This window comes from Pogoniulus pusillus, chromosome 23 (assembly GCF_015220805.1).
Source record: "Pogoniulus pusillus isolate bPogPus1 chromosome 23, bPogPus1.pri, whole genome shotgun sequence".
NCBI classification, from domain to species: Eukaryota; Metazoa; Chordata; class Aves; order Piciformes; family Lybiidae; genus Pogoniulus; species Pogoniulus pusillus.
The window spans coordinates 12,435,936-12,460,045 of NC_087286.1; the positions used below are offsets into that span (position 1 = coordinate 12,435,936).

The 24,110-nt window shown below is 41.3% G+C and overlaps 1 long non-coding RNA gene across 1 annotated transcript in view; it reads left to right on the plus strand.

Moving 5' to 3' along the window:
* Window positions 1-1,194: 1,194 nt before the first annotated feature.
* Window positions 1,195-24,110, plus strand: part of LOC135185820 (uncharacterized) — a 42,436-nt gene continuing 19,520 nt past the window's right edge. The window contains exons 1-2 of the long non-coding RNA XR_010306635.1: window positions 1,195-1,388; window positions 6,822-7,006. This is a non-coding gene — a long non-coding RNA (uncharacterized LOC135185820). The remainder of the gene's footprint in view (window positions 1,389-6,821; window positions 7,007-24,110) is intronic.

Here is a 24,110-nt window from a genome sequence, read left to right on the forward strand (position 1 = left end):
TCTTTTCAAGCATACTCTGTACTGAAAGAGAAAATAAAAAGTGGGGAGAAAAAAAAAAGGTAAAGTATTTTAATAAGAATTTACTATATGCAAGCAGCAAATGGCTTCATTGGTAATGTTATAAGAGTTGAAGCAAGGAGGACAGAAAGGTTACAGCCTTTGCAATGAAGTGCCAAAAAGCAAAAAAAAAAAAAAAAAAAAAGAAGACTAAAAATGAATAAAAAGGGAAATGTTAGTCACTTTTGCTAGACCATCTGTGCAAAGGTAAGAATAAAAGCAGCTGAAAGTCACCTTTTTCTCATCTGACCAAGGGAAAATGGATCAGGGATACCAGATAGTCTGACAAGGTAAAGATGATTCAGAGTTCTTAATTAAAGAGGGAGATAATAGATCAGAGCAAAAGCATGATCGAAGGAAACTTAGTTTATTTGTGATAAATCAGCCCGGAATGTTCTTGTGAGACCCGACCTGGAGCACTGTGTACGGTCTCAGAGCCCCCAGCACAAGAAGGACCTGGACTGTTGGAGTGAGTCCAGAGGAGGCCACAAAGATGCTCAGAGGGCTGCAGCAGCTCTGCTGTGAGGACAGGCTGAGAGAGTTGGGGCTCTGTAGCCTGGAGAAGAGAAGGCTTCCAGGAGACCTTCCAGTATCTGAAGGGCGCTACAGGAGGGCTGGGGAGGGACTATTTAGAAGGTCTTGTAATGACAGGATGACGAGGAATGGGTTTAAACTGGCAGAGAGGAGATTTGAACTGGATGTTAGGAAGAAGTCCTTTAGAGTGAGGGTGGAGAGACACTGGCACAGGTTGCCCAGGGAGGTTGTGGAGCACAGAATCACAGAATGTGATCCTTGATGTGATCCTTGATCACATTCTGTGATTCTGTGCTCCACAACCTCCTTGGGGGTGTTCAAGGCCAGGTTGGATGAGGCCTTGAGCAGCCTGTTCTAGTGGGAGGTGTCCCTGCCTATGGCGGGGGGTTGGAACTGGAGGATCTTTGAGGTCCCTTCCAGTCTAAACCCTTCTGTGGTTCTATGATTCAACACCAAGCTGGAGAAATCTGCAGCCCAGGTGTGATCCTGTCAGCACTTGGTCAGCGTTGCAGCTGCCGCTCGTTTGGAAGGCAGAACCCCCGGGTGCGTGGCATTTCAAAGGCCCCCAGGCACCAGAGGCCTTGTGGCAACTCCTGATCTCAAGTGGGCTTAAAATAGCCGCTTTGGAACTTTGTTTTGGGGGTAACTGCATAGATGAGTGTGCATCTCTGCTGAGATCGTTCAGGGTAATGAGCTTAAAACGGCGTTAGAAAAGCATGGGAAAGTGCTGCCAGGACTCCTCCCGAAGCTTCGCACACGCAACAGGCCTGCGAGAGGCTCTTGCCAGCCAGTCCCAGGTATGTGGTCAGGTTTGTGAGGGCTCTGTTTCATGGGAGGGAATCACAGAATCATAGAATGGTGAAGTTGGAAGGGACCTCAAAGATCATCCAGTTCCAACCCCCCACCATAGGCTAGACCCCCCCACTAGAGCAGGTCCCTCAAGGCCTCATCCGGCCTGGCCTTGAGCACCTCATGATGATGTTTTAGAAAAGTGAAGAACTGAAGGCATATAGAAAGAGAAGCACAGAATACATGTTGTGTTCAGTTCTGGGCCTCCCAGTTTAAAAGGGACGTTGAGATGCTTGAGCATGTCCAGAGAAGGGCGACGAGGCTGGGGAGAGGCCTTGAGCACAGCCCTACGAGGAGAGGCTGAGGGAGCTGGGATTGGTTAGCCTGGAGAAGAGGAGGCTCAGGGGTGACCTTATTGCTGTCTACAACTACCTGAAGGGTGGTTGTGGCCAGGAGGAGGTTGCTCTCTTCTCTCAGGTGGCCAGCACCAGAATGAGAGGACACAGCCTCAGGCTGCGCCAGGGGAGATTTAGGCTGGAGGTGAGGAGAAAGTTCTTCCCTGAGAGAGTCATTGGGCACTGGAATGGGCTGCCCGGGGAGGTGGTGGAGTCGCCGTCCCTGGAGCTGTTCAAGGCAGGATTGGACGTGGTGCTTGGTGCCATGGTCTGGCCTTGAGCTCTGTGGTAAAGGGTTGGACTTGATGATCTGTGAGGTCTCTTCCAACCCTGATGATACTGTGATACTGTGATACATCTGGCTGGGAGAAGCCTTCAAGCTCATCCAGCCCAACCTGTGACCCAGCACTAAACCATGTCCATGAGCGCCAGGCCCACAGGCTGCTTGGATGCTACCAGGCCTGGTGACTCCAGCGTAGCCCTGGGCAGACCACTCCAATGTTTGAGAACCTTTTCACTGAAGAAATAGTCCCTAATATTGACCCTAACCCCTCCCTATTGCAGCTTGGAACCATTTCCTCTGCTCCTGTTGCTTGCCGCCAAAGGAACAGAGGCTGCCTCCTCCTCCTCACTCTGACCTCCCTTCAGGCAGCTGTGGAAAGCCATAAAGTGTTCCCTCAGCCTCTTCTTCTGTGCACATGGGAGGACTACAAAACATCAGCAGCATCCACACACTACATCCTATTGTGAAGAATTATATTCCAAAGTCATAGCTTAATTTTCTGCCAGGGATAGGGAGAAGGGAGAAAAAGTGTAGGTAAAACTGTTTCAAAGTAAAAGGAATGGAATGACAATAGTGGTAGTGTTGCTGTAGCTGTCATATCTAACCTTGTCTTACTGAAATAGCAACAGAATTTCAGATAAAAAGATGAGACTCATTTCTGTAGCTGTAATATATGAACCCTTTGCCCTGAATCCAGCCAGAATTACAGCAATTTAACAAATTACTACCCATCAGGGGAACTGCAGGACTGTCTGCGTGTGTACTGTGAGCCTCTGTCTGGCAGGGGGTTTGAATCTGTTCAACCCAGATCTATTTTATGGCATATTATCTCCAAAGCAGGAAAAGCTTGTGAACATTCATAGTGGTTCATGCTAACAGCAGTCGAACCACCCTAATGCTGCCATGGGTCTGAGCCAGTAGGCTCCTTATATACTTGGGAGAATCTACTGAACTACTGAAGATGGGTGAGTCACAGAGCTCAGGGGGCAAAGGCTTTTACATCAACAAGGTATCATGAGCTTGTCACATCTGAACTCCCAGAAACCACTTCTTGTCACCTAGTTGGTCATGATTGGGACCAATGGGTCTTTTTGTGTCTTTATCCTACATAATGAGTGAGCTCAAAGACGAAGAAGAGGGGAGGGGAAAGCAGGAGGAAATAACAAAAGTCTCATGATGCCCAAACTGCTCCTAAATTGGATTTGTGTGGACTCTGAGTCACTCATTAATTCTTCTCTCCACTCTACTCCTCAGCTCAGTGGTTACCTAAAAAAATCCAGCTTAACAGCTTTAAAAGCTCCCTAGGCCTCAGCTCCTTAAAGGGTAATATTTCTATAGAGAAGTAAAAAAATTGCCTTTCTTGGCTTCATCTCAGGAGGTCCTTCTTTCCTTCAAATGTTCTTTCTATTATATTCTCTGATTCCATGCAGATGATTGTTTCTTGCCAGAATCCCCTCTGGGCTTTGGTGGAAAAAACCCTTTATACAACTTTTACCCTGACTACATTTTTCCCTCTTTTCATCTCTGGGTGTTGGGGAAGTTTTCCCTTTCCTAGGAAAAAAATCTGTATAAGAGTCCAGGAGCAGGAAAGCTCAAGGAGTTTCACTGTTTCCTTCACATCATTCTTTGTGTCAATGTGGAAAGAGGGCAAAGCAAGAATGGAAGGAGGGAAAAGGGCTGGATATTGGACCTTTAAGTTGAGTATTTGAAGTTATTTGGCCCTTAAAATCTCAAGAATCCTTGGATTATTCTTTCCTACAGCTCTGTACCTCTTTACAGGTCCTCAATTAATTCTTCTCTTGATGCATGCCTCATAGTAGGACCTAAAGCATACTTTAGTAGTGATGTTTTGAGTTGGCTTAACTGAGTGATAATATGGGGGACTCTAGAAAGGCACAACGTCTTTGCACAGAATCTGTGTTGTGTGTCCTCCTAGGCTTTCATTGCTCAAAGAAACCAGACACTTAATGTTCTCATTTTCTGAACTCAATGGCTCAATACTGAAAGGAAGGGACAAAAGAAAAATCAGCCTAGCTAGGATCTTGTTAGTCAATGTGAGACAGATCAAACTCAGAGCTCATCTTTTGGCTGCTTCTTATTCCTTGTCTCTCTGGCAGAGGAAAATGCCCAGGGCTGGTGGTGTTCTGCCTGCTTCAGAGAACTAAAGCAAGGAATGACCAGGAAGAAGTTCAAATGTGGTTTCTCCGTCATCTGGAATAAGAGATGACTTGTAAATGATTTTTTTTTGGCCACATGTTAGCTATTTTTAACATCTCTAATAGAAGACATTAGTATGAAGTCTATGGTATTCATCCCACTTTAGAATTACACGAGTGTGAAAAATCTATGTGGAAATATTATCTTGATTCTTTTTATACATGCAAATATTTCAGATTCCCTCTGTTTATTTGTATGCAAAATTTGGGAAGGGAGACAAAATGCTTTTGGGTGATTCGTATGCCAGTCCCTCATATGCCAAGCTTAGAGTTTTGATGCCAAGTATATTTTTACAAGTCAGTAAACCTTTGGTAAATATTATTTGGGTTAGTAATGTAAGCTGAACTGTAGAACCAAAAATGTTCTGCAAGGAGTTCTCAGTTGTGGCAAAACATAATAATATGCATGGAAATGCTTCTGGATTTAAGGAGACCCTGTCACATTCTGGCAAAAATTGCCTAAATTATGCTTCAGGAAACCTTCAGAAGTTCCTGTTTAGTCCTCTAAACTTTCTTTCCAGCATGGCTGATTGCCAGGATATTTGTGAATGGATTAAACTTTATTGCCTCTTTATACTCGACTGATTTACGTAGAGGCATTTGTGTAACGCTGAGCGAACCTTTAAAAGGTTTAGGGGTTTGGTTTATTGTAGGGAAAAATCCCATGGTTTCGATCTGGCTCTTGGTTTGGTTTTCCTGAAAACAGGCTTTCTCATCATCTTTTCCCCAGCATTTCCTATTAATAAACCTGGCTAGACCAACAAGCTTGTGAGCAGGCAAAATTTACAGGGGTTTCTCAGAAGTGCTGTGCTTGTCATTCTGGAATAGTGGAATTTCCTTAGCTCGTAAAAAGGAAAATTTCAGGCAGTGACAGCTTGTTTCAATGTGTTTGTAATGCTGGTTTTCTCTCTCAGGGGTTCAGTGGAGTCTTTTTTAATGCTGGAGAAGCAAAAAGGAAAATGTCAGTTGATGAAAGTGGCTCTCTCTCTGGTCTCTGTATTGACCAATGTTGTTGTCAAGGAGGTACTGAGCACTGGGAATGACAAACACCATTTTCTTTTGTGCTGGAAGGTTGAGCAACAGACAAGGATTGAGGAAGCCTGTGGTGGGCACTGACACAGCACAGGTGAAGGGCCACCTGACGGGACACTCTGTGAGATGGTGGCTACCCACAGAGTTCAACCAGGGTCTGAAGAAGCTCCCTGGGGCAGCAGTCAGAGTCTATCTCAGCCTCAGCCAGCAGCAGGAGAGTCTAAGCATGGGGTATCTCCCTGGGGACCAGCTAGGATATCTGCCCAGAACAGGGCTATGGCTCATGTTCTATACTGCTGACACTTGAGGGGCTGACAGTGTCCTGTCCCAGAATGAAGGAGACCCTGAGGGGCTGGGCAAGGCTGGGCAGACCCATCAGTGCTTCCAACCCTGACAGCTGTCTGCTAGAGGGAAACCTTGGTACCAGCACTTGCAAAGCTGAGACCTATGACCGAGTGCAATGTAAGAGATGTGCAGCTCCACTGAGACCTGCAGAACGAATTCCCTCAAAAGCAGGCAGAAGCAGCACTGCTCCAATCTTGCAGGTCAGTTCCTGCATGTTGCAGAAGTGGTTGTTCCTTGACTGAACTCAGTTCCACCGAGATGACACAGTGGCACTGGCCTGTGGCAGAGCTTAGCTGGAGGTAGATGTTTCCTTCTGCCTAAGGGGCTAAGGTGACAAGGCAGGAGCTGGATGCAAGCAGAAGCCTCTGGGAACATTGTAGGCTGAACAGTAAGGTGTTTTTGGAGTGTTAGTGTCTGCTGGCTTTAGCAACCACTTGCTGCGTGCATTTTCTGGATCACTTTCTTGGACCTCACTGCCTACATTTCATCCAACTCCCATTTCAGGCACAAAGTAGACACTCTGGATTTCATCTTGCACTCCTCTCTCCATAACTGAACTCAAAATGCACCGAAACCAAACCAAAACAGGTAGTGGCAATGACCCAAACCTACCAAGCTGCTGGGCAAATGGTGCCTAATCTGGCTTTTGGGCTCTTTAACAGTTTTGAGAACTAACTTTTGCTTTGTGCTTTCTTAATTGTTGTCATTCAGCTAAAAGTGATGAAGAGGGTGATGACTGAAAGAACCACCCCCAACTCTGGTCTCTGTAATGCCATGAAGTTATTATTTTGGGGCTCCAATGGCTCTGATTGACTGGGGAAAATGTTCTCCTTCCTCCTGCCATTGTGTCTTGCATGGTTTAGAAAGCTTCTTCCAAATAGCACTTAAAATATATATATATATTTTTAAGAGGAAATTGAAGACAGTATAAAATCTTTGAAATGTTTTCCTAAAGTAGTTATGTATAGATATGTGACTCTGTGATTCACTGCTACTACCTGTCAATCAACTCACCTCCTCTGTCTGATAATCAGGCAGAGATCTGTAGTCACTGAATTTCAAGATGTTTTGTGCATTACTTGAGCCATTTTTGTGACTGTTATTTTCTTCTTCCATTCCAACTTATTTTTTTCTTTTTTCCTTTTTTTTTTTTTTTTTTTTTTAACACAGGCATGAAGAGCTGTGAAGGTCTCAAAGAGGTTGCTTGGCTGAAGTCAATCAGTTCCCTAGGAAGAAGAAATGGAGGACATTTGGCATAGATCAATGCCAGCTTTGACACGGTGAAGTCAAAACAGCCATGACAATTGTACCAAGAAATGGATCAGCTTTCCAGTCTCTTCATGCCCACTTATTTGGTGAGTTTTTCAGCATGGCTGAGTTATTCTGCATGTCTTTATGTGTAGTTTAAAGTCTTTTTGATTGCCATTAAAGACCATGATGTATTTAAAGATAGTATTATGAACATATCCTGATTTATTTTTAATATGAGCCTATAGAATACAACCTGCCCCCCCTTTTTTGGCTTTCATTCTCTGACTTACACACGAAATTAATTTTTTATTCACTAAATAATATAAATATTTATTTACTTTAGTTTCTTTTCATTTTACTACCTGTTGTCTCTCTTTACTCTTGAGTTCCACGATGCAGTTGGTTTCCCTAGAAGGGTACAGCCTTCTGTCAGACTTTGACTTCACCTACCTTCAACAGGAGGTTTCCATTCACTATTTACAGAGTTTAATAACTATGGGGTAAATCGTACCTCCTGCTGAGATGCTTTCTGGCTGCTTCCGAGGCGTTGTGACTAATGGGGCTGGAGTGTGCTGCTTGTCTGTATAACAGCAGTTTGAAGGGACATCAAGAGTTCTGCAATGTGAGCAGGGATAGACTTTGAATCAAAAAAGGCAGGATCTTTCAGCATGGTTTCCCTAAATGTTCAGTGTTTATCTCTTTTCACCTAGTTCCATTTTCTTGTTAAATGCCCAGATATTAGTCAGGATGAGAAAGAGCATAGACTCTGCTAGGAAACTCTGCAGCAGACAAGGATCTTCCAGCTTATGAAGGGTGCTTGAAAGCTCTAATTCTACTTTGTATTTTCTATGCTTATGGTCTAAAATATAGATCATAAGGATACTGATGCCTTAGTGTTTTGATGTTATTCTATTCAAATTTACAAACAACAGTAGAATATAATATAACTAATACCATAATAATATATTAGACATTATATAAAATGGTAATAACTAGTAATAATAAGATCCTTCTCCTTACTGACTTAAATTTGTACATTTCCATTAAATGGAGCAGTTTCATTGAGAGCAGTGGAGATGGATTCTTAATGCAAATTTTTATTAGTGGTTTTGTAAATCAAATGTGGATTTCAGTTCAATGAAAATTATGCAGGAGTAAGAAACACTTAGTATCCTGTGGTAAATCAATTTATTAAAGTACAAATTCCATACTCTTCAGTAGTGTACATGGTGTCAACCTTCAGAGTGTTTGTGCAGCCACCTTAGAGAGCAAAAACTGCAGCTCTCCTCCTCCTGGGGCAGTGTCATTGGTATGCTGTGGCTGACAGCTAAGCTGCAGATCATGCTCTGGGCAATCTCACTAAACACCTCAAGCATCTACACTTTTCATTAATGGATTTAAAACAAACTGCAAGTGCTGTTGACAAAGCTTATTGCAAATATGTTACAGAGATGAGAGCAGGTGCTAGCACTGCTGGAAGTGGGGCAAAGCATCAGATCTGTCTAAAATATTACCTGCTTCTGCTACTGCTCTGTTCAAACACTTCACAGTTTTTCATATTATTTACCTTCACAAAACTCAGTAGTGGCAGCTGAGCCTTTACCTCTGATAAAGAAGGAAGTTATAAATGAACACCTTGATAAAACCATGGAGGAAGTATAGAGTATTGAAATGCTGATCTAGTTCCCTGTTCATTAGACTTTCCTTCCTCACTGAATCACAGAATCACAGAATGTTAGGGGTTGGAAGGGACCTCTGGAGATCAAGTCCAATTCCCTTGCCAAAGCAGGCTCACCTAGGTCAGGTCACACAGGAACACATCCAGGTGGGTTTGGAAAGTCACCAGAAAAAGGGACTCCACAACTCCTGTAGGCAGCCTGCTCTAGTGCTCAGTCACTTGAGGTGGAACCTCTTGTATTCTAGCTTGTACCCATTGTTCCTTGTCCTGTCTCTAAGTACCACCAAAAAGCTCCTGGCTTCTTCATCCTGACACCCACCACTCTGGTATTTATAGACATTGATCAGATCCCTGCTCAGCCTTCTCTTCTCCAGACTAAACAGCCCCAGGGCTCTCAGTCTTTTTTCATAGCAGAGATGTTCAAGTCCTGCAATCATCCTCATAGCTTTCTGTTGGACTCTCTCCAGCAGATTCCTGTCTATCTTGAATTGGGAAGCCCCAAACTGGACACAGTATTCCAGGTATGATTTCAGCAGGGCAAGGGGACCTGTAATAAATAACCTTTTATTTTCATGGATGAAAACAAATAACTTATTTACTGTGTAATATGCTGTAGAACAGAAATTCTAATGCTTTTACATGGCCAATGATAGAAAATATGTCTGATAAATTGCTTAGTGCAAAGTGCAACATCACAGGAATCACAGCAAGAGCTTTCTTGGAAATGCATATGAGCTCTATAAAAATTGAAATTATTTTCCTGCAAATAATTCACAGTGGTATTGTCCATAAATGGGCTGAGATAGAGTAGCAAACCACTACAAGCCAGAAGATTTGAAATGAGAATAGGCATGGAAAACCTTTACTGCTGATTCACAGATCATCCTATCGCAGAAGTCAGCCAAAGATGACTTCAGGTCTTGTGTGTGAAGAACTAAAAGATGTGAACTGGAAGGCAGAAGACATTTAGTAATTTACAATTTGTTATTGCATATTGGAGCAACTGTGAGGTAGCAAGATTAAGATTAGCCACTTCTCAGATAACATCCTATCAAGCATCTTTACTGGAGTTGCACATCTTAATGTTTATATCAGAATTCGGAGAGCTATCAAGATGACTTGTTCCACAAAATGTGTTCTTCCCTATATTTAGGGTGATTCAGAAATATAGAAGGGTGGGGGACTCTGGCTATAGATTTGCCACAAGGCATAGAATCCTAGAATGGCTTAGTTTGGAAGAGACCTCGGAGATCATCTATTCCAACCTCCCAGCCATGGGCAGGGACACCTCTCAACTAGACTTGGCTGCACAAGGCCTCATCCAACCCAGCCTTCAACACCTCCAGGGAGGAGGCAGCCACAGCCACCCTGGGCATCCTAGTGAAAAATTAGTGAGATGGTCTGGCTGGAAGTGGAATAGTTTTCTGTAATGCTATGTCAGAAGAATCTCATGCCATCTTGTTGAACAAAACACTTTACGTTGCTTTGGAAAGCCAGGCGATTTTCAGTAGATCCAGCCATCTGATTTTTCTCTACTTGCCATCAATGGTCCTGTTTATCACACCCTGGAGTGACATACAGTTCATCATAAGTGCACTTTATTTCTACATCCAGGGTTTGTTAGGGTTGAGCCTTGCTGGAGGGTACACTAGATGGCATTCTTGATAACTAAGCTTTTCTGTATACACTTGCTGATGCTCTAATCTGGTGTAGGGATTCTTGGAATGATTTCAGCAAGTGTTCTAAATTCCCCATCTGTGGCAGTTGCTAAAATGCTACACATATAGTTCTGGCTGTGCATCACTTTGCTGGATGCAGGCGAGTGGATGACTGGTGTTAAGGTTTGACAGCTCATTAACTAGTCATCACAGAATTTCTAGGTTACCTGTTTGGAGATAATAACCTTTAGTGTATATCTGTACTGATTTCAAAGGGAGTAGGCTTCTTTATGCCATCTTTGCATCTGGCCCACTGTACTTTAAACTGCACCCCTTGGAAGCTGGCCTGTGAAGAAGCCTAGGGCAGACAATTATGATGACCCCTCATTCATCCACTTTCCCCTTGCAATATTTGGCACCACTGGGCTGCATTCAGTGTTAAATGGGAAAAAAAAAAAAAAAAAAGCTTGGAGCAAAGCCATCTCTGTTTACTTCTGAAACTGTGAAGCAGTTGTTGAGGATGTGCAAAACCAAAAGCTGAAAGGGTCATAGAATAGAATCATAGAATCAACCAGGTTGGAAGAAATCTCCAAGATCATCCAGTCCAATTTATCACCCAGCCCTGTCCAATCAACTAGACTATGGCACTAACTGCCTCATCCAGTCTATTTTTTAACACCTCCAGAGATGGTGATTCCACCACCTCCCTGGGCAGCCCATTCCAATGCTAATCTCTCTCTCTGTGGGAAGAACTTTCTCCTAACATGCAGCCTATACCTCCCCCGGCACAACTTGAGACTGTGTCCCCTTGCTCTGTTGCTGGTTGCCTGGGAGAAAAGACCAACCCCCACTTGGCTACAGCCTCCCTTTAGGTAGTTGTAGACAGTAATGAGATCACCCCTCTGAACTTCCTCTTCTCCGGGCTAAACATCCCCAGCTCCCTTAGCCTTTCCTCATCTCTTCTGTGCCATATCACAAAATCATCATAGAGTTTTAGGTCAGAAGGGAGCTCAGAGCTCATCTACTCCAACCTCCCTGCCATGAACAGGATCACCTTTCAACTAGACTCAGCTGCTCAAGGCAACATTCAACCTGGTCTTGAAACACTCCCAAGGGAGGAGGCAGCCACAGCCTCCCAGGGCAGCCTATTCCACAGTCTCATCACCCTTGTACTGAAGAACATCCTAAGATATAAATGAGCACAATCAGTATCTGGAGTTCCTGAAGGAGAAATATCTATTGTATTTACATTTTTTTTTTGGCAATCTAAGAAATTTCAGACATAAGATTTGTTGTAAATAAATATTTATGAATTAGATATAATATTTCTATCTGACACATATGTAGCTGTGGGAGGATTTTGAGCTGCACTAATGTAAAAGAATGAAGTGTGATCAAAATGTCTGTGATGGTTTGATTTGAAACATCTAAGGAGGAAGTAATCTGTCAGTTGAGAATTATTACTCGCTAGAGGGATATTTATCAATCATTCTAACTGGAAAAAAAATAATCAAAGAGCAGACTCAACCTAAATATTCATCATTACTGTAGCTTTTGAGGTTTCAGATATGATTTCCTGGTCAGTGACTGACTTTTTGAATAAACTGCTACAAGGCACAAGTGAAAGATAGGCTGCTGATGAAAGAAGCTTCTGTGTCTGTTCTGTATAGCCATCAGACTATGATCATCAAGCATGAGCTGACGTTTTGAATCGCTGAGCTGAAAGAGATCTTAAAACTTCATCTAGTGTATCCACATGCCCTAAGACAGGATGTAGTGTTTTTAATCTAAGTCAAATAACTTCTCTGACTGTCATTTTGTGGTCACTGTTGGCACAGGATTTTGAACATATGTTAAAACTAACTGAATAAACAATCCAATCCAGCCAGGTCTGTAAATATTAAACGTGTTTAACTTAAGCATTCAGCTGAGAAAAATGGAATGCAGAAGGTAACCATATTTGTTTTTTCATTAAAGGAGTTGTTCTATATGCTACAAAACTCTTTTGTTGCTAATATACTGTATGTAATGCTTGAAATTTATGTCCCTTCTAAACTTACCAAGTGTATTATTTGGCTGTTCCTGTTATTAATTCTCCTCTTGCACCTATTTGAAACCAGGATGCAAGTGGAGTCAGTCACATTGCCGCTTGTAACAAGTTCAGCCAAGCAGTGTGGAAAGCACTGAAAATTAGTCACTGACAAATAATGTCACCAGGAGTTTTGTGTAACTGTGTCATCCTTTGTCTATTGCTACATAGGGCTGAACATTTCGTGTGTCTCATTTTGCTGCTGGATTTTAGACTTCAGAGTAAACTGAAGGGAAAAAAGAAGCCGTAAAACTTAGAGAAAGCAGCCCAAATTCTTTTAGTGTCATCTCACACCGGGCGATCTGTTTCACCGGAAAATGGTTTATCCAGCAAACTTAGCTGGTCTTGAAACACATACAAAAATGCTCTGACACGTTCCAGTGTACTCAGCATTTGAAGTGACTCATCAAATGACATGTTGCAGCCAAAGGTTGGCTGTCAGTTGTTCATAATATGCCTGTGGGCACCGTGTCTGTGTGCAGCGCTCAGCACAGCTCTGTTCCACTCTTAAGTGGTAGTTCCCAACCTAAAAAGACTGGCTGTTGTTTTAAGCTTTTCACTATGTTTATTGTGTTCTACATGCCTAAGTATGTGGTCAGCCCTTTCGTGTGTGACACTGCTTCTCTTTCTTTGTTGGAAAAATCCCATTCCAACACCAACCCTCAGAACAAGCACATGAACTGTTGCAGCACACTTGTGCATACAAATTCCCATGAGTCAGCCCCTAACCTATGTGCTAAGTAAGCAAAAATTTGCTTATGTATTCATAACAACAGATAAATAGGACCAATTTTAAGGACCATCAAAAAGAATTGACTAGTTTTGTGTCAAATAAGCAAGTATTTTGTTTTGGCCTTATCAACTTATTCCAGTTCTGGTGTCACCATCTGTTGGAGTGAGTCCAGGAGTGCCACAAAGATGATCAAAGAAGCACCTCTGCTGTGAGGACAGAGAGCTGGGGTTGTTCACAGAGAGCAAATCTCTGAAAGCTTGTGTTCAGCCTGAAGTAGGTACCAGACACAGCCACTTCCGACCACATAGTATGTGGCATCTGGATAGGGTACAACTTAAGTTTGAAGCCCTCTTCAGCTCTCAGTATTCTTTCCATTCTTTCTTGCTTATCCTCAGGCAAATGCAATAATCACAGAACTCCAGGTAACAAAGGCAGCTGGGGCAGAAAAGATGAATTCCACGTGCTTGCTGAAGCTTGCTTTGTCACTTTGCAGAAAGGAATGCAGGATTCAGGGAATTCTGACCAGAAAACACAGTTGAGGTAGCCACTTGCTCAGTAGCCAAGTTACAAAGGATGTGTCATTCTCAGCTCTGACCACTGACCTAAAAAAGAAAGACAACCCTTTGGCAGAGAAAGGACTTAACTTCTGTATCCCACTTCCTGGGAAAGCCAATACATTTTAAATAAATGGTTAGTTTCAGTGTGACCTTCTCCAAGAATCCAGTAGCTGTGAAAGCACTTAGTGCTTTCCAGGAGTCTGATCTGGTCTATGCATGCAAGCTTTACCCTGGCAAAGCTTACCATGTTGGGAAAACCCTGGGGGAACTGAAGTGAAAGAATTTGTGTTTGACATCTAGCCTGGTCTTCCGTGTTAGCTTCACAAGAACTGTGTTCAACCATACCAAAACATAAGCACTTATGCAACTGTGCATTTAAGCTCTTTGGGAAGTCACAGAAGTCAACAGCTGTGAAGACTGGGTGCTTTTGATGCTCTTGTGGCACCTCAATGGGGGCTTTGGGGAACACCCTTTTGGATGCAGGACTAAACATCACTCTTCTCACAGATAGGTGTCTGAATCTTGTTTGTTTGTTTGCTTGTTTGTTTTGCTTTGTTTTGTAGGGTTTTTTTTTGAGGGGGGGCTTTGGATTCAATCTTAAACCCCAGGTCAGATAACAGCTTGCCTCTGAGCAATATTTGTGTGATCTTGTACTCAGTGAGGTGAGCCTAAGTATGAAATTAGCCCTTTAGTCACCTGTCAGTTGCCTGAACAGCTGGCTAGCTCTCAGCATGCCAGCTTTGCAGCTGTCTAACCAGGAGAACAATTATTTGCAAAGAAAGTTTTTTGGTCTTCTGAATATGTATAGTGCATAAGTAAAAGAGGTGTTCAATGCAAGCTGTCTATCAACAGAACAATGTAATGAGGGGCAGAATGTAAAGCAAGATACTCTGAGTCCTATTTCCAAATGCAGGTAAAATATTTTCCTTATTGAATACCTAATGCTATTGTTTCAGAGCAGGCCAGAATTCCTTCTTGCAGTAACACAGGGCACAAAGATTTGCTTAGCTTACAGAGTACTGCAGAATTCAACAACAAACTCACAAGGTTTGTTGAGGTTCATGTGATGAAGTAGGCAAAGTATCTCTCTCTCTCTCTCTTTTTTACTGCAGAGATTATGTTTTCATGGCACTACTATTATCTTATATGCTCATCTCTGAAGAGCTTACTTTCTTCAAAAGCAGGAAATTATCCTGATAACAAAGAGTACATTTATGCAAATAGCACCTACAAAACCACTTCCTTCAAAGAAATGACATAAATTACAGAGCAGAAGCTATTTAGGTATCTTAGGAACTGGTAAAGAATTAGGCACAATAATGCAATTGTTTTTATCAGCTATTTTCTATGAATTCAAGAAGTTTCATGTTTGTCCCCTAAAGGAAACTACCTCCTTGTGGCTGGAGAGCACAGTGAGGAACCAAGTCACTAGAAGGTATTTCTTAATATTGCTACCAAAGCTCAAATGTGGAACCTGCCTTTATCAGTATTGGGATAACTAGCTGGCCAGAGAAAAGCAGAGTCACAACAATTAGAAAGATGGAAGGGATTTAAAATGCTCATGCAGTCCAACCCCTCTGCCAGAGCAGGATCGCCCAGGGCAGGTCACACAGGAACACATCCAAGTGGGTTTGGAATGTCTCCAGAGAAGACTCGACAACCTCTCTGCACAGCCCATTCCAGTGTTTTGTCACTCTCACAGTGAAAAAGTTTTCCCTTATGTTCACATGGAACTTTCCATGCTCCAGCTTGCACCCATTGGCCCTCACTTGTCCAGGCAAAATATCAATATTCTCATGTGATTCAGAGAATATGAATCTTTAGAGATAGAGAGACCTGACAGGACAAAAAGTGTGAGACAGTTAGGTGCGCGTCTTTGCATATCAATATATTAATCTAGGAGCTTTGGTTTTGCAGATACATCAGTTTTCAGTCTTTATGAAAACATCAGAGGAGACAGTGCTCAGTCTGGAGAAAAGAGTCTTCTATCCCACCTGAAACCTGTCTAGGGAGACCAGAAGCAGTGTGTACATCCAAAATGTCTTTAGGAAATGTCTTTAGGAAATGGAAATACCTAGCAGAAGTTCAGCCTTACTTTTCCTGATAAAATTAAGATCCAATATTGTCAGTTTTGCTTAGGGCACAGATTTTCTTCCAGTCCTTAATGTAAGCTTCCAACACATTGTGGGTAATGCAGTGTAGCCACGCTGAAATCCAACAGTGTATTCCAGCAAGCACAACAGCTAAGCATAGACAAAGTAGGACAAACCGTTAACAACTCCCTGCAGGTGTTCCTACTTTGCTACATACAATAACTTACAGATACTTTCTGAGGCATCTCCGAAAGAGGTGGTTTCATTTCCCAAACACTTTGCTTTATGTGCAGTGTTACCTGTTATGTTTGCGATTCAAACAAGGAAATGGACAACATCATTGTGCTTATGAAACTCTGGCCATGTGTTTGGAGTTTTGCTTGGTTTGGTTTGAAATGTATTGTGCTTAACTCCATTTCTTGAGAATTTTAATTTGATTCACCAGTTTCTCACCCTTAAGGGCATTGCTTGTTTAATGAGAATATTCACTCAGGACACCAGAAGATATCTGACTTGTTAAAACTCTTAGATCCCCCACTGGAAGGCCCTTCCAATCTACTGTCTGGGGAATTTCTGAGCCAGATTGCAGCCACTTAATTTAATTGCTACTGATATATTTAGCCGTCATGAATTTCCTGAATCCCATTTTGAACCTAAATATATACATATATTTGAGAAGTCTGTAAGCTGCTTGTAGCAGTGAATTCAGATGACTATGCTTTGAGCTGATCTATGAGATCTCAGTACAGTTTAAAACTCTCAGTGTTTATTAGGTGTTTATTAAGTGAGATTTTACAAGACTGCATTGGAACCATGCCAGCATATGTGGTAGGACTGACAGTGGTTTAAGCATAGCAACCTACTAGAAAAATGAAAGAACAATGGTATGGCTCCTGCATCAAATGTGAGAGGTTATAAAGAAGTGATTTTGAGATTGAATGCAATTTCAGGGCCTTTAGTCTATTTGTAATCAGAATTTGTAACTCACATTTGACATTTTACCACCTGCACTACCTTGTGCAAAGGCAAACCCCCTATCATTTGGTACATTGCATTCTGTCATGTGAATTCCATTAAAAATATTCACTTTCAGAGCCTGCCAACTCTACAAGGATTACTTTACAAGTTCATTAGTAATAAAAAAATTGCTGAGCTCTTGAAGTCTTACCTAATCATTGGAAATAATTAATATTTCCAACTGTATTAATAGTAGTGTCTGTTTTAGAAAGGCAATTAATGACTTTCTGAGCTAATATTCTCAAAATTATCATTCACATGATCCCTTCCCTTTCTCTAGCTTTCAAAGTCTCATACAGCTTTTGCCAAGAAGTCTTAGGCACAAGTACATAGAACAGTTTCATCTTCCACCTGTGGTCCCCATAAGGTGGTAGCAATTGTGTGAAGCTGGAGAAGTAGAACAGAGTGTGCTTTTGATCTGATGACAGTGGTCTTTGAAAGCTGGATACATGTAGATTCTGCATTTACAAGCCTCAAAACAAACTACTGACTGCAAGATGAGTTTTAATAAATAATTATTTGATCTGTGTTCACCTTCAGCCATAAAAAAAAAAATAAAAAATTCTGTGTTCCTTCAATGAGAGCAAAGTGTTAAAACCACACTAATGTTCTTTAACAAAGGGTGTTTAAAGTGACACTTGCAGAGTGGCTATGTGGAGGTAATAATTCAGTTTTGAAAGCCACCATTCAAGACAGCCAAAGAGCCAATTTTTCATTAGTTTCAGACCTCCTGATGTGAACCAGACAACTTTCATTCTTTTAGCAATCCTAACTCCAAAGTTTTAAATAAGCAGGCTAGGAATTTTTAAATCACCCCTAATCAATTTCTTCCTCTGAAACTTTTAGCAAAAGTCATATATTGTGAGAAAGGTTCCAGAGTAGATATAGGCTCAGCATTAATATTACAGGATCATTTGATTTCCCTTATTTCCTTAGGGTTACTTCCCATAAAATCATATCCCAGTCAGAGATGGACAGTCCAGGCAAAAACCATTTAACAAAAGGTAGCCCTGAAGGAACAGAACCATTCTGAGATAATGGTGTTAAACTAAATACTCTGACCAGTGCCTGCAGCTGACTGCCTTAATAAGAATTTTTTTAAGGAAACATTAGAAACTTTAATTTCTATTTGTCAAGAGTGGCTGTGGCCAGTTCTGTGAACCTAAATAAATCATCTTTAGTTCTTTTATTATGTGACAATAACATATTACTCTTGTTAATTAAAAAAATAGAGAAAGTCAGATGGGGGGTGGAATAAGAAGCCTTGCAGTATTTGTTAATCTCATTGATTAAGGTATAAATTCTAGGCTATAGTAAACAGGGCGCCCTGCACATCTATGTCAAGGGTTAGGGCTGGGTTGGATGCTACATGAAGGACAGATACTTCCCCAAAGAGGAAGAGAAAGAGAATAAAAGAGAGAGACTTAACAGATTGGAAAAGAAAACAAAATTAATATAATATGTAAGTGGCCTTTTTTTGGAGTGGTGCTGCACTCAGGCGTCATAAATTGTTTTCCAAAGACACTCAATGTGTCTATTCAGTCTTTTTCATCTTGCAAACCACTGATCAGAATTGCATAATGAATTAGAGCAAATCGAGTTCTTAATCTTCTTTAGAGCATCTCTGGACTGAAGATGTTCATTGGACTGTAAAGAGCAAATACTTCATGAAGAAAAAAAAACTGTTTGAGAGGGAATATAACATCATTTAAAAAATTTAAATGGGGACTGGTTATGAATGTAAGGATCTGTACAAATCTTCTACCCAAATCGCTGTCAGCAGATAGCAAGTCTGTTCTCATAGCCAGTCACTCCCTTTGTATTACAAAGAAAAATTTCAAGATGCTAATTTAAGCTCTTTGGTGAGAAAAAAAATCCATAGGTTAGAAATTCAAAAAGGCAAGTGGGCTGAATGACCTCCTTAATGCATTTATAAAACATTTACACGCACACTGCCCCAGATGATCAAAGTATGTGACTTTTCCCAAGGAGTTTAAGTGGAATCAATCAGGTAAAATTTGCCAAACAGGCAGAAGTGTAAGTGATTGGTCTTTTGTTAGTCAGTTTTAGCAGCTATTCCTTCTCCTGTCCATTAAAGTGCACTGGCTTTGAGTTTTACAGTCATTCTTTGTTCCTCTGCGGTTCTCAGTAGGTATAAATTAGCTTCTTCAGATTCAGCTATTTTAAAGGTTATAAAATATTAAAAGGTAATATAAGAAGATACATGGCAAACAGTGGTAAGAACTGAGTGGGGATGATTGAGCATTTTATTTTGCTCATTGTGCATTTGATTAGTCTATATTTTGATAGAACAATGGCATAATAGAAGAAAATAGGTCAAAATGAATAAGAACATTTTTTTTTCATGGACATAGAATCATAGACACATAGAATGGCTTAGATTGGGACCTTAGGGATCATCTACTCCAACCTCCCCACCACGAGCAGGGCCACCACCTCTCAACTAGACTCAAGCCCTTATCCAACTTAGTCTTCAACACCTCTAAGGGAGCAGGCAGCCACAAACTCCCCAGGCAGCCTATTCCAGAGTTTCACCACCCATCTACTGAAGAACCTCTTCCTAAGATCCAGTCCAAGCTTACTCTCCCTGAGATAGAAACCATTCGTTTCTGCAGTCCTAGATCAAAGTGCTAAGAGCACTCACACCACAGCTGTGAGTTTGCAAACTTTCTGCTTTCCCAGTAGCTGCAAAAGAAGCACATAAAAAAAAGTCAGATTACTGAGAGATCCAAATTTCTAATAAGGCTGTGAAGCAATTATAATTTGTGGCTCTTTCAAAAGATTGCAAGAGAAAAGAATTGATAGCAATATATGCTGAAAACTGAGACAGATAACAAGGTTGAAGGTGGCCTTATGGCTGCAGGGACTTTTGTGCGCCTTGGCCAAATGCTTGCAAGGTTATTGGTAGAAAGGAGAAAGCAGGGAGCTAATGTTCATCTTGTCTCTGCAGCTAATCTTTTTTCTTCTGCATTCTGAAAGGCGCCTCACAGGCAAAACATCACCTCTAACCTTGTTTTCTGTTCTGTGTATTTTATTAACCTTTCTTTTCTACGTCTACAGTTTTCACTCGAGTGCAGCCCCGATAGCAATCTAGGTTTGACTGATTACTATTTTTCACAATGAGTAAGGTGTTACCATGACATTATTTCAGCAAAAAGGCCATATTCAGTTGCCATGGCAATTAAACAGCAATAACTGTAGGCTTTACTTGTCTATCAGAATTGTCAATCCAGATCCCGCTTCCTAGTACCAAATTTGGCTTTTTTCTTCCTTATTTTTTTTTCCAGTCAGTATTGCTTCATTCAGGTAATGCAGCTGAGCTTGTTCTGAAGCAGGAAACAAGCAGCTGTGGACCCGCTGGTAGCTGGATAGGAGTCTAAGCATCCATAGCACAAATCAGTGCTGGGTAAGTGTCAGACTCGAGGGCCAAAATGAGTTAATCTCTGTCACAGATGAGATGAGAGATAAAAACGAGGGAAGCACTGTGTTGTGGTGACCTTTTGGAAGCGTGGACAGTATTTCCTGTCAGAATTCTACATCACCATCACTATCCTTGGCTTTCCAGTCTTTTGACACTTCTGGGACTGATGGAAGGCACAATCATTTATTTGAGGTATCTGTGAACAAAGGAAAAAGAAAGAGCCAGCCACACAGACGTCTGGCTTGTTTCTGTTTGAGACACACCACCTAAGAGGTCATGATTGTCACTGAAAAATGCAAGCCTTTGGGTTTCCTTGGGTTATGGATGTCATGGATTTGGAAGCACTCCCGAGTTCCTGTGTGGGATATGTAGTTTAGTAATCTCTGGATGGCACAGCAGCACACAGCACATCAAAATGCAGTTCTGCTTTCTGCTCTGTAGCTTCTATGCAAAGGAAATCATGTTCAGAGGCCAAATGGGAGCATACATCTTTGGAATACTTCAGAGCATGGTCCAGAAAAGAAGTCTAGACTCATCTTCAGAACAGCAGCACCAGGTGCTGCATTCTCAGCAGTCATTTCTCAGAGCTGTTGTCAAAATAAGTATGGTCAGTGCAAAGCTTTTATCTTTATGATTTTACTTTGTGGAACTGCAGATAGTTAAAGAAATGTTCCTCTGATCAGTGAAACATCTCTGGACAAGCAAAGCCAGCTCACTGAACTTGTTAAATGATCTGACAGATCGTGACTGTTTATGTTCCTGACAATAAACTGCTCCTTTATGCAGTACATTTGGTAAATAAGAACAGTCAGAACAGTCTTCCATGATGTAGACCTCATTTGTTTTGTTTTCGTTTCCTCTTAAGCATTGGCATCAAACTCCTAGAGAGTTTGATGAGAGGAATGTTACCAGAGAATACTCTGGTAACATACAATTCAGGAACTCTAGGGCTGAGACACATGTATTATTGTGTCAGCTGTTTTCATTCATGCCTGTAAAGACTAGAATGTTATTTGGATAACCACCTGTTTTGAAGGCTATTTGGGTAATCAGTTTGCCAGTTATAGGTAACTTCTCTCACAAATGATAATGTGTCTTTTCACTTTTCAATAACTGTTCTCTTACCAGTCTGTACCAGAACTGCTCACCTTCTAAATGAACAAGCTGGCATGAAAGTAATTCATTTGGCATTTGGTTACTGAGGGGAGAGAAAGCTGGAACACAAAGCTGGAAGACAAAAGTGAATTTCCCAAAACTGAGACACAAGCAAATGGAAACTTTTCTTCTAACAGTATTGAATTGCATTAGTCATTTCCTGGTCTAGATCACCAAAGTTTTCCATTTCTATATCCCTTTTCTGGGGGTAGCTCCTTACAGGGTACTACAGTCTTTCAATACAGACTTGTTCTCTTGCCTCCAAATTCTGGTGACAGGTTCTCATCTGTGTTGAAGGAAAATAAGAAATAGTCCCAAAGAGTTTCTTCTGTCTACTGGGCATTACTTCTATCCTTGAGTACACTTTACTTGGAAGCTTTTATTTTTTCCCTTCTCTGTCTCTCTATCAATGCCCATTTTATTTTCTTATTTTGTATTTTCACTATCCTCATCTCCTTCTAACAGTACAGCACTTGATTAATTCACCTCTGTTGCTGCATTTTTTTTTCAATCCTGGACCTGACATAAGTCTGACCAGCCATCAATATCCACTCATTGCCCCTACAATTTACTGCTTCATTGCTTTACACCTCGTGCTTTTCAAGACAGACTATCTGCAAGCTTCTGGTGTTTGAATAGAACATAGCACCATAGCACTGATGTTTGTTGATCTTTGAGTGTTGCTGTGATAATAATCAGAAAAATCATGGGCTACTAAGCAACTTGCCTTAGACTGCAGGAAAAGAGAAGTGAACACTGCCTCCATTGATAAAAACAATGAACATCCTAAAAGGCAGGTCACCAGCAGTGCTTGTCCCAGAAGACCAGAAAACAGAGAGAGAAAGAGTTTCTTCCTGAATTTCAATGAGCCTTCACCACGGCCAGAGATTCACAGGAAAGATATACTAACAAAAGAGATTGTACTTAATAACAGACAAGTTGTAACAGTGTCAGACATCCAATAGCAGAGCATGTCACAGCTGCTCACTTCACCACCTAAACAAAACCAAGCTCCTCAGCCTCTTGGCTTGTAGAAGGAAGGTGCCTCAAGACAGTCTTTGTAAGGCTGCCTTTCCTTGGCCACTGAAAGACACAGTCACACTACCCACAGAAAAGAGTTGCAGTATCAGAAGACATCCAAATTTTTAGTCTGAGCTAACATAATTCCTTTGTTTTAACAATCCCTTACAAGCACAAAGTCAGGAATTTTTGTAGTGATCTCTTTTACTCGAAAGTCATCAAGCTAAACCATGCCTTTTTGGAAAGGAATTCTGTCTTGTCCAACTCCAGCTAAGTTATCTTCAACAGCATAAGCAGAGAAAAAACCCTTTCAGTCGATGGAGACAACATTGGTACAAAAGTGTTCATTTAGAAAATCCTTTCCTGATGTTGTTTGAAGTGAGAAAAAAAATCCATATATTCTTCTACAAGCATCAGATTATTGCATCAATACTTTTTAATTTCCTGACAGCTTCTCTTTCATAAAAGATTTTGACTTCTAGCTCAAAACATTGTTGCCATAATGAAAAGCTGAAGGTAGCATTGTGGAAGAGGTTGGAATGCCTGTAGGTATAATTTCACATTGTGTGCTGGGTTGCAATGGCGACTTTGCTTGAGAGTGTATTTTCAGTCAGTATTTGTTACAATTCCATAAAATTAATCCAAATCAATATGTTCACATAAATTTTGCTAGCCTATCAATTCCTGAACTGATGGGAATTTATTGTATTTTGCGCATACTTGGCCAGCCTCTAAATTTCTCTAGTCTAGAAACACAGTGGGGATGGAAGAAGCAAAATCTTCAGCTGTCTTTGTTAAAGCCAAGCTTTGTTAAAGCTCTTGGTTTTCTGGTCATCAACAATTGTACAAGAAAATAATTGTAATAGTGTCTTCTCAGAAAAGGTTTTCAATGCAGTATTGTAGAATAAAGATCACTTTTCCCCCTCCCTTAGAGTAAGAACTCAAGAGCTAGTAGAAGGACCATATGGCTTAGAAGTTCTTATTTGTTTAGTTAGCTGATACCACAGACAGGAAACCAACGTATAGGAATTTCACAATCACATTTCCATCTGTTTCATGTGGGTGATGCCATCAAAGAAGCTGACAAGGCTCAGCAATCCTCCAACATATGTCAGCTTTTGCTAATTTTTCAGGTCTGAAGTCCATTCTTTCACCTGTCTCGAGCAGCAGCAGGAGCCAAAATTGGATATGATCTGTGTGGCAAGCCTGTGGCTAGCCGACGTGGTTAGCTGTGAACTGTGATATTTCTGGGTTAGCTCTGTTTGATGGGATGTGCCATCTTTTGTCATAGAAGTTTTGGTGTAATTAGTACCAGCTGAAGTAAATTTCAGCATACAAAGATCAAACCCAAGGTTTTTATAGAATACGTTGGCAGGCTGAAAATCTGCTCATCAGGTGCGGTGTCTACTTACATCTCCTGGTTACTGGGGAGCATAAAGAGGCTCTTCTGAAAGCAGACATTAAATCTCACAGCCCTTGTGTGCTTTGTAGCCGTTCCCACTCTCCACGTCTGGAGGGTGTAAAAGAAAGCTGTTAGTTGGATTTGTGCATCATTCAAAAGGAGAGATCAACTGTGAGGTTTAGAAATATTATTAGTGTCACTTACATGTCATGGAGAATCTTGTCACTATGCTAGTTTTCATGATTTCCTCTCAAGTAAAGCAAGTTCAAGCTGCTCATTCTAATTACTGTTCTCAAAATACCAGAGAAATGGTCAATTACAAATTCAGCCTCCAACAAGGAATCTAATCAAGAGAAGAGAATTT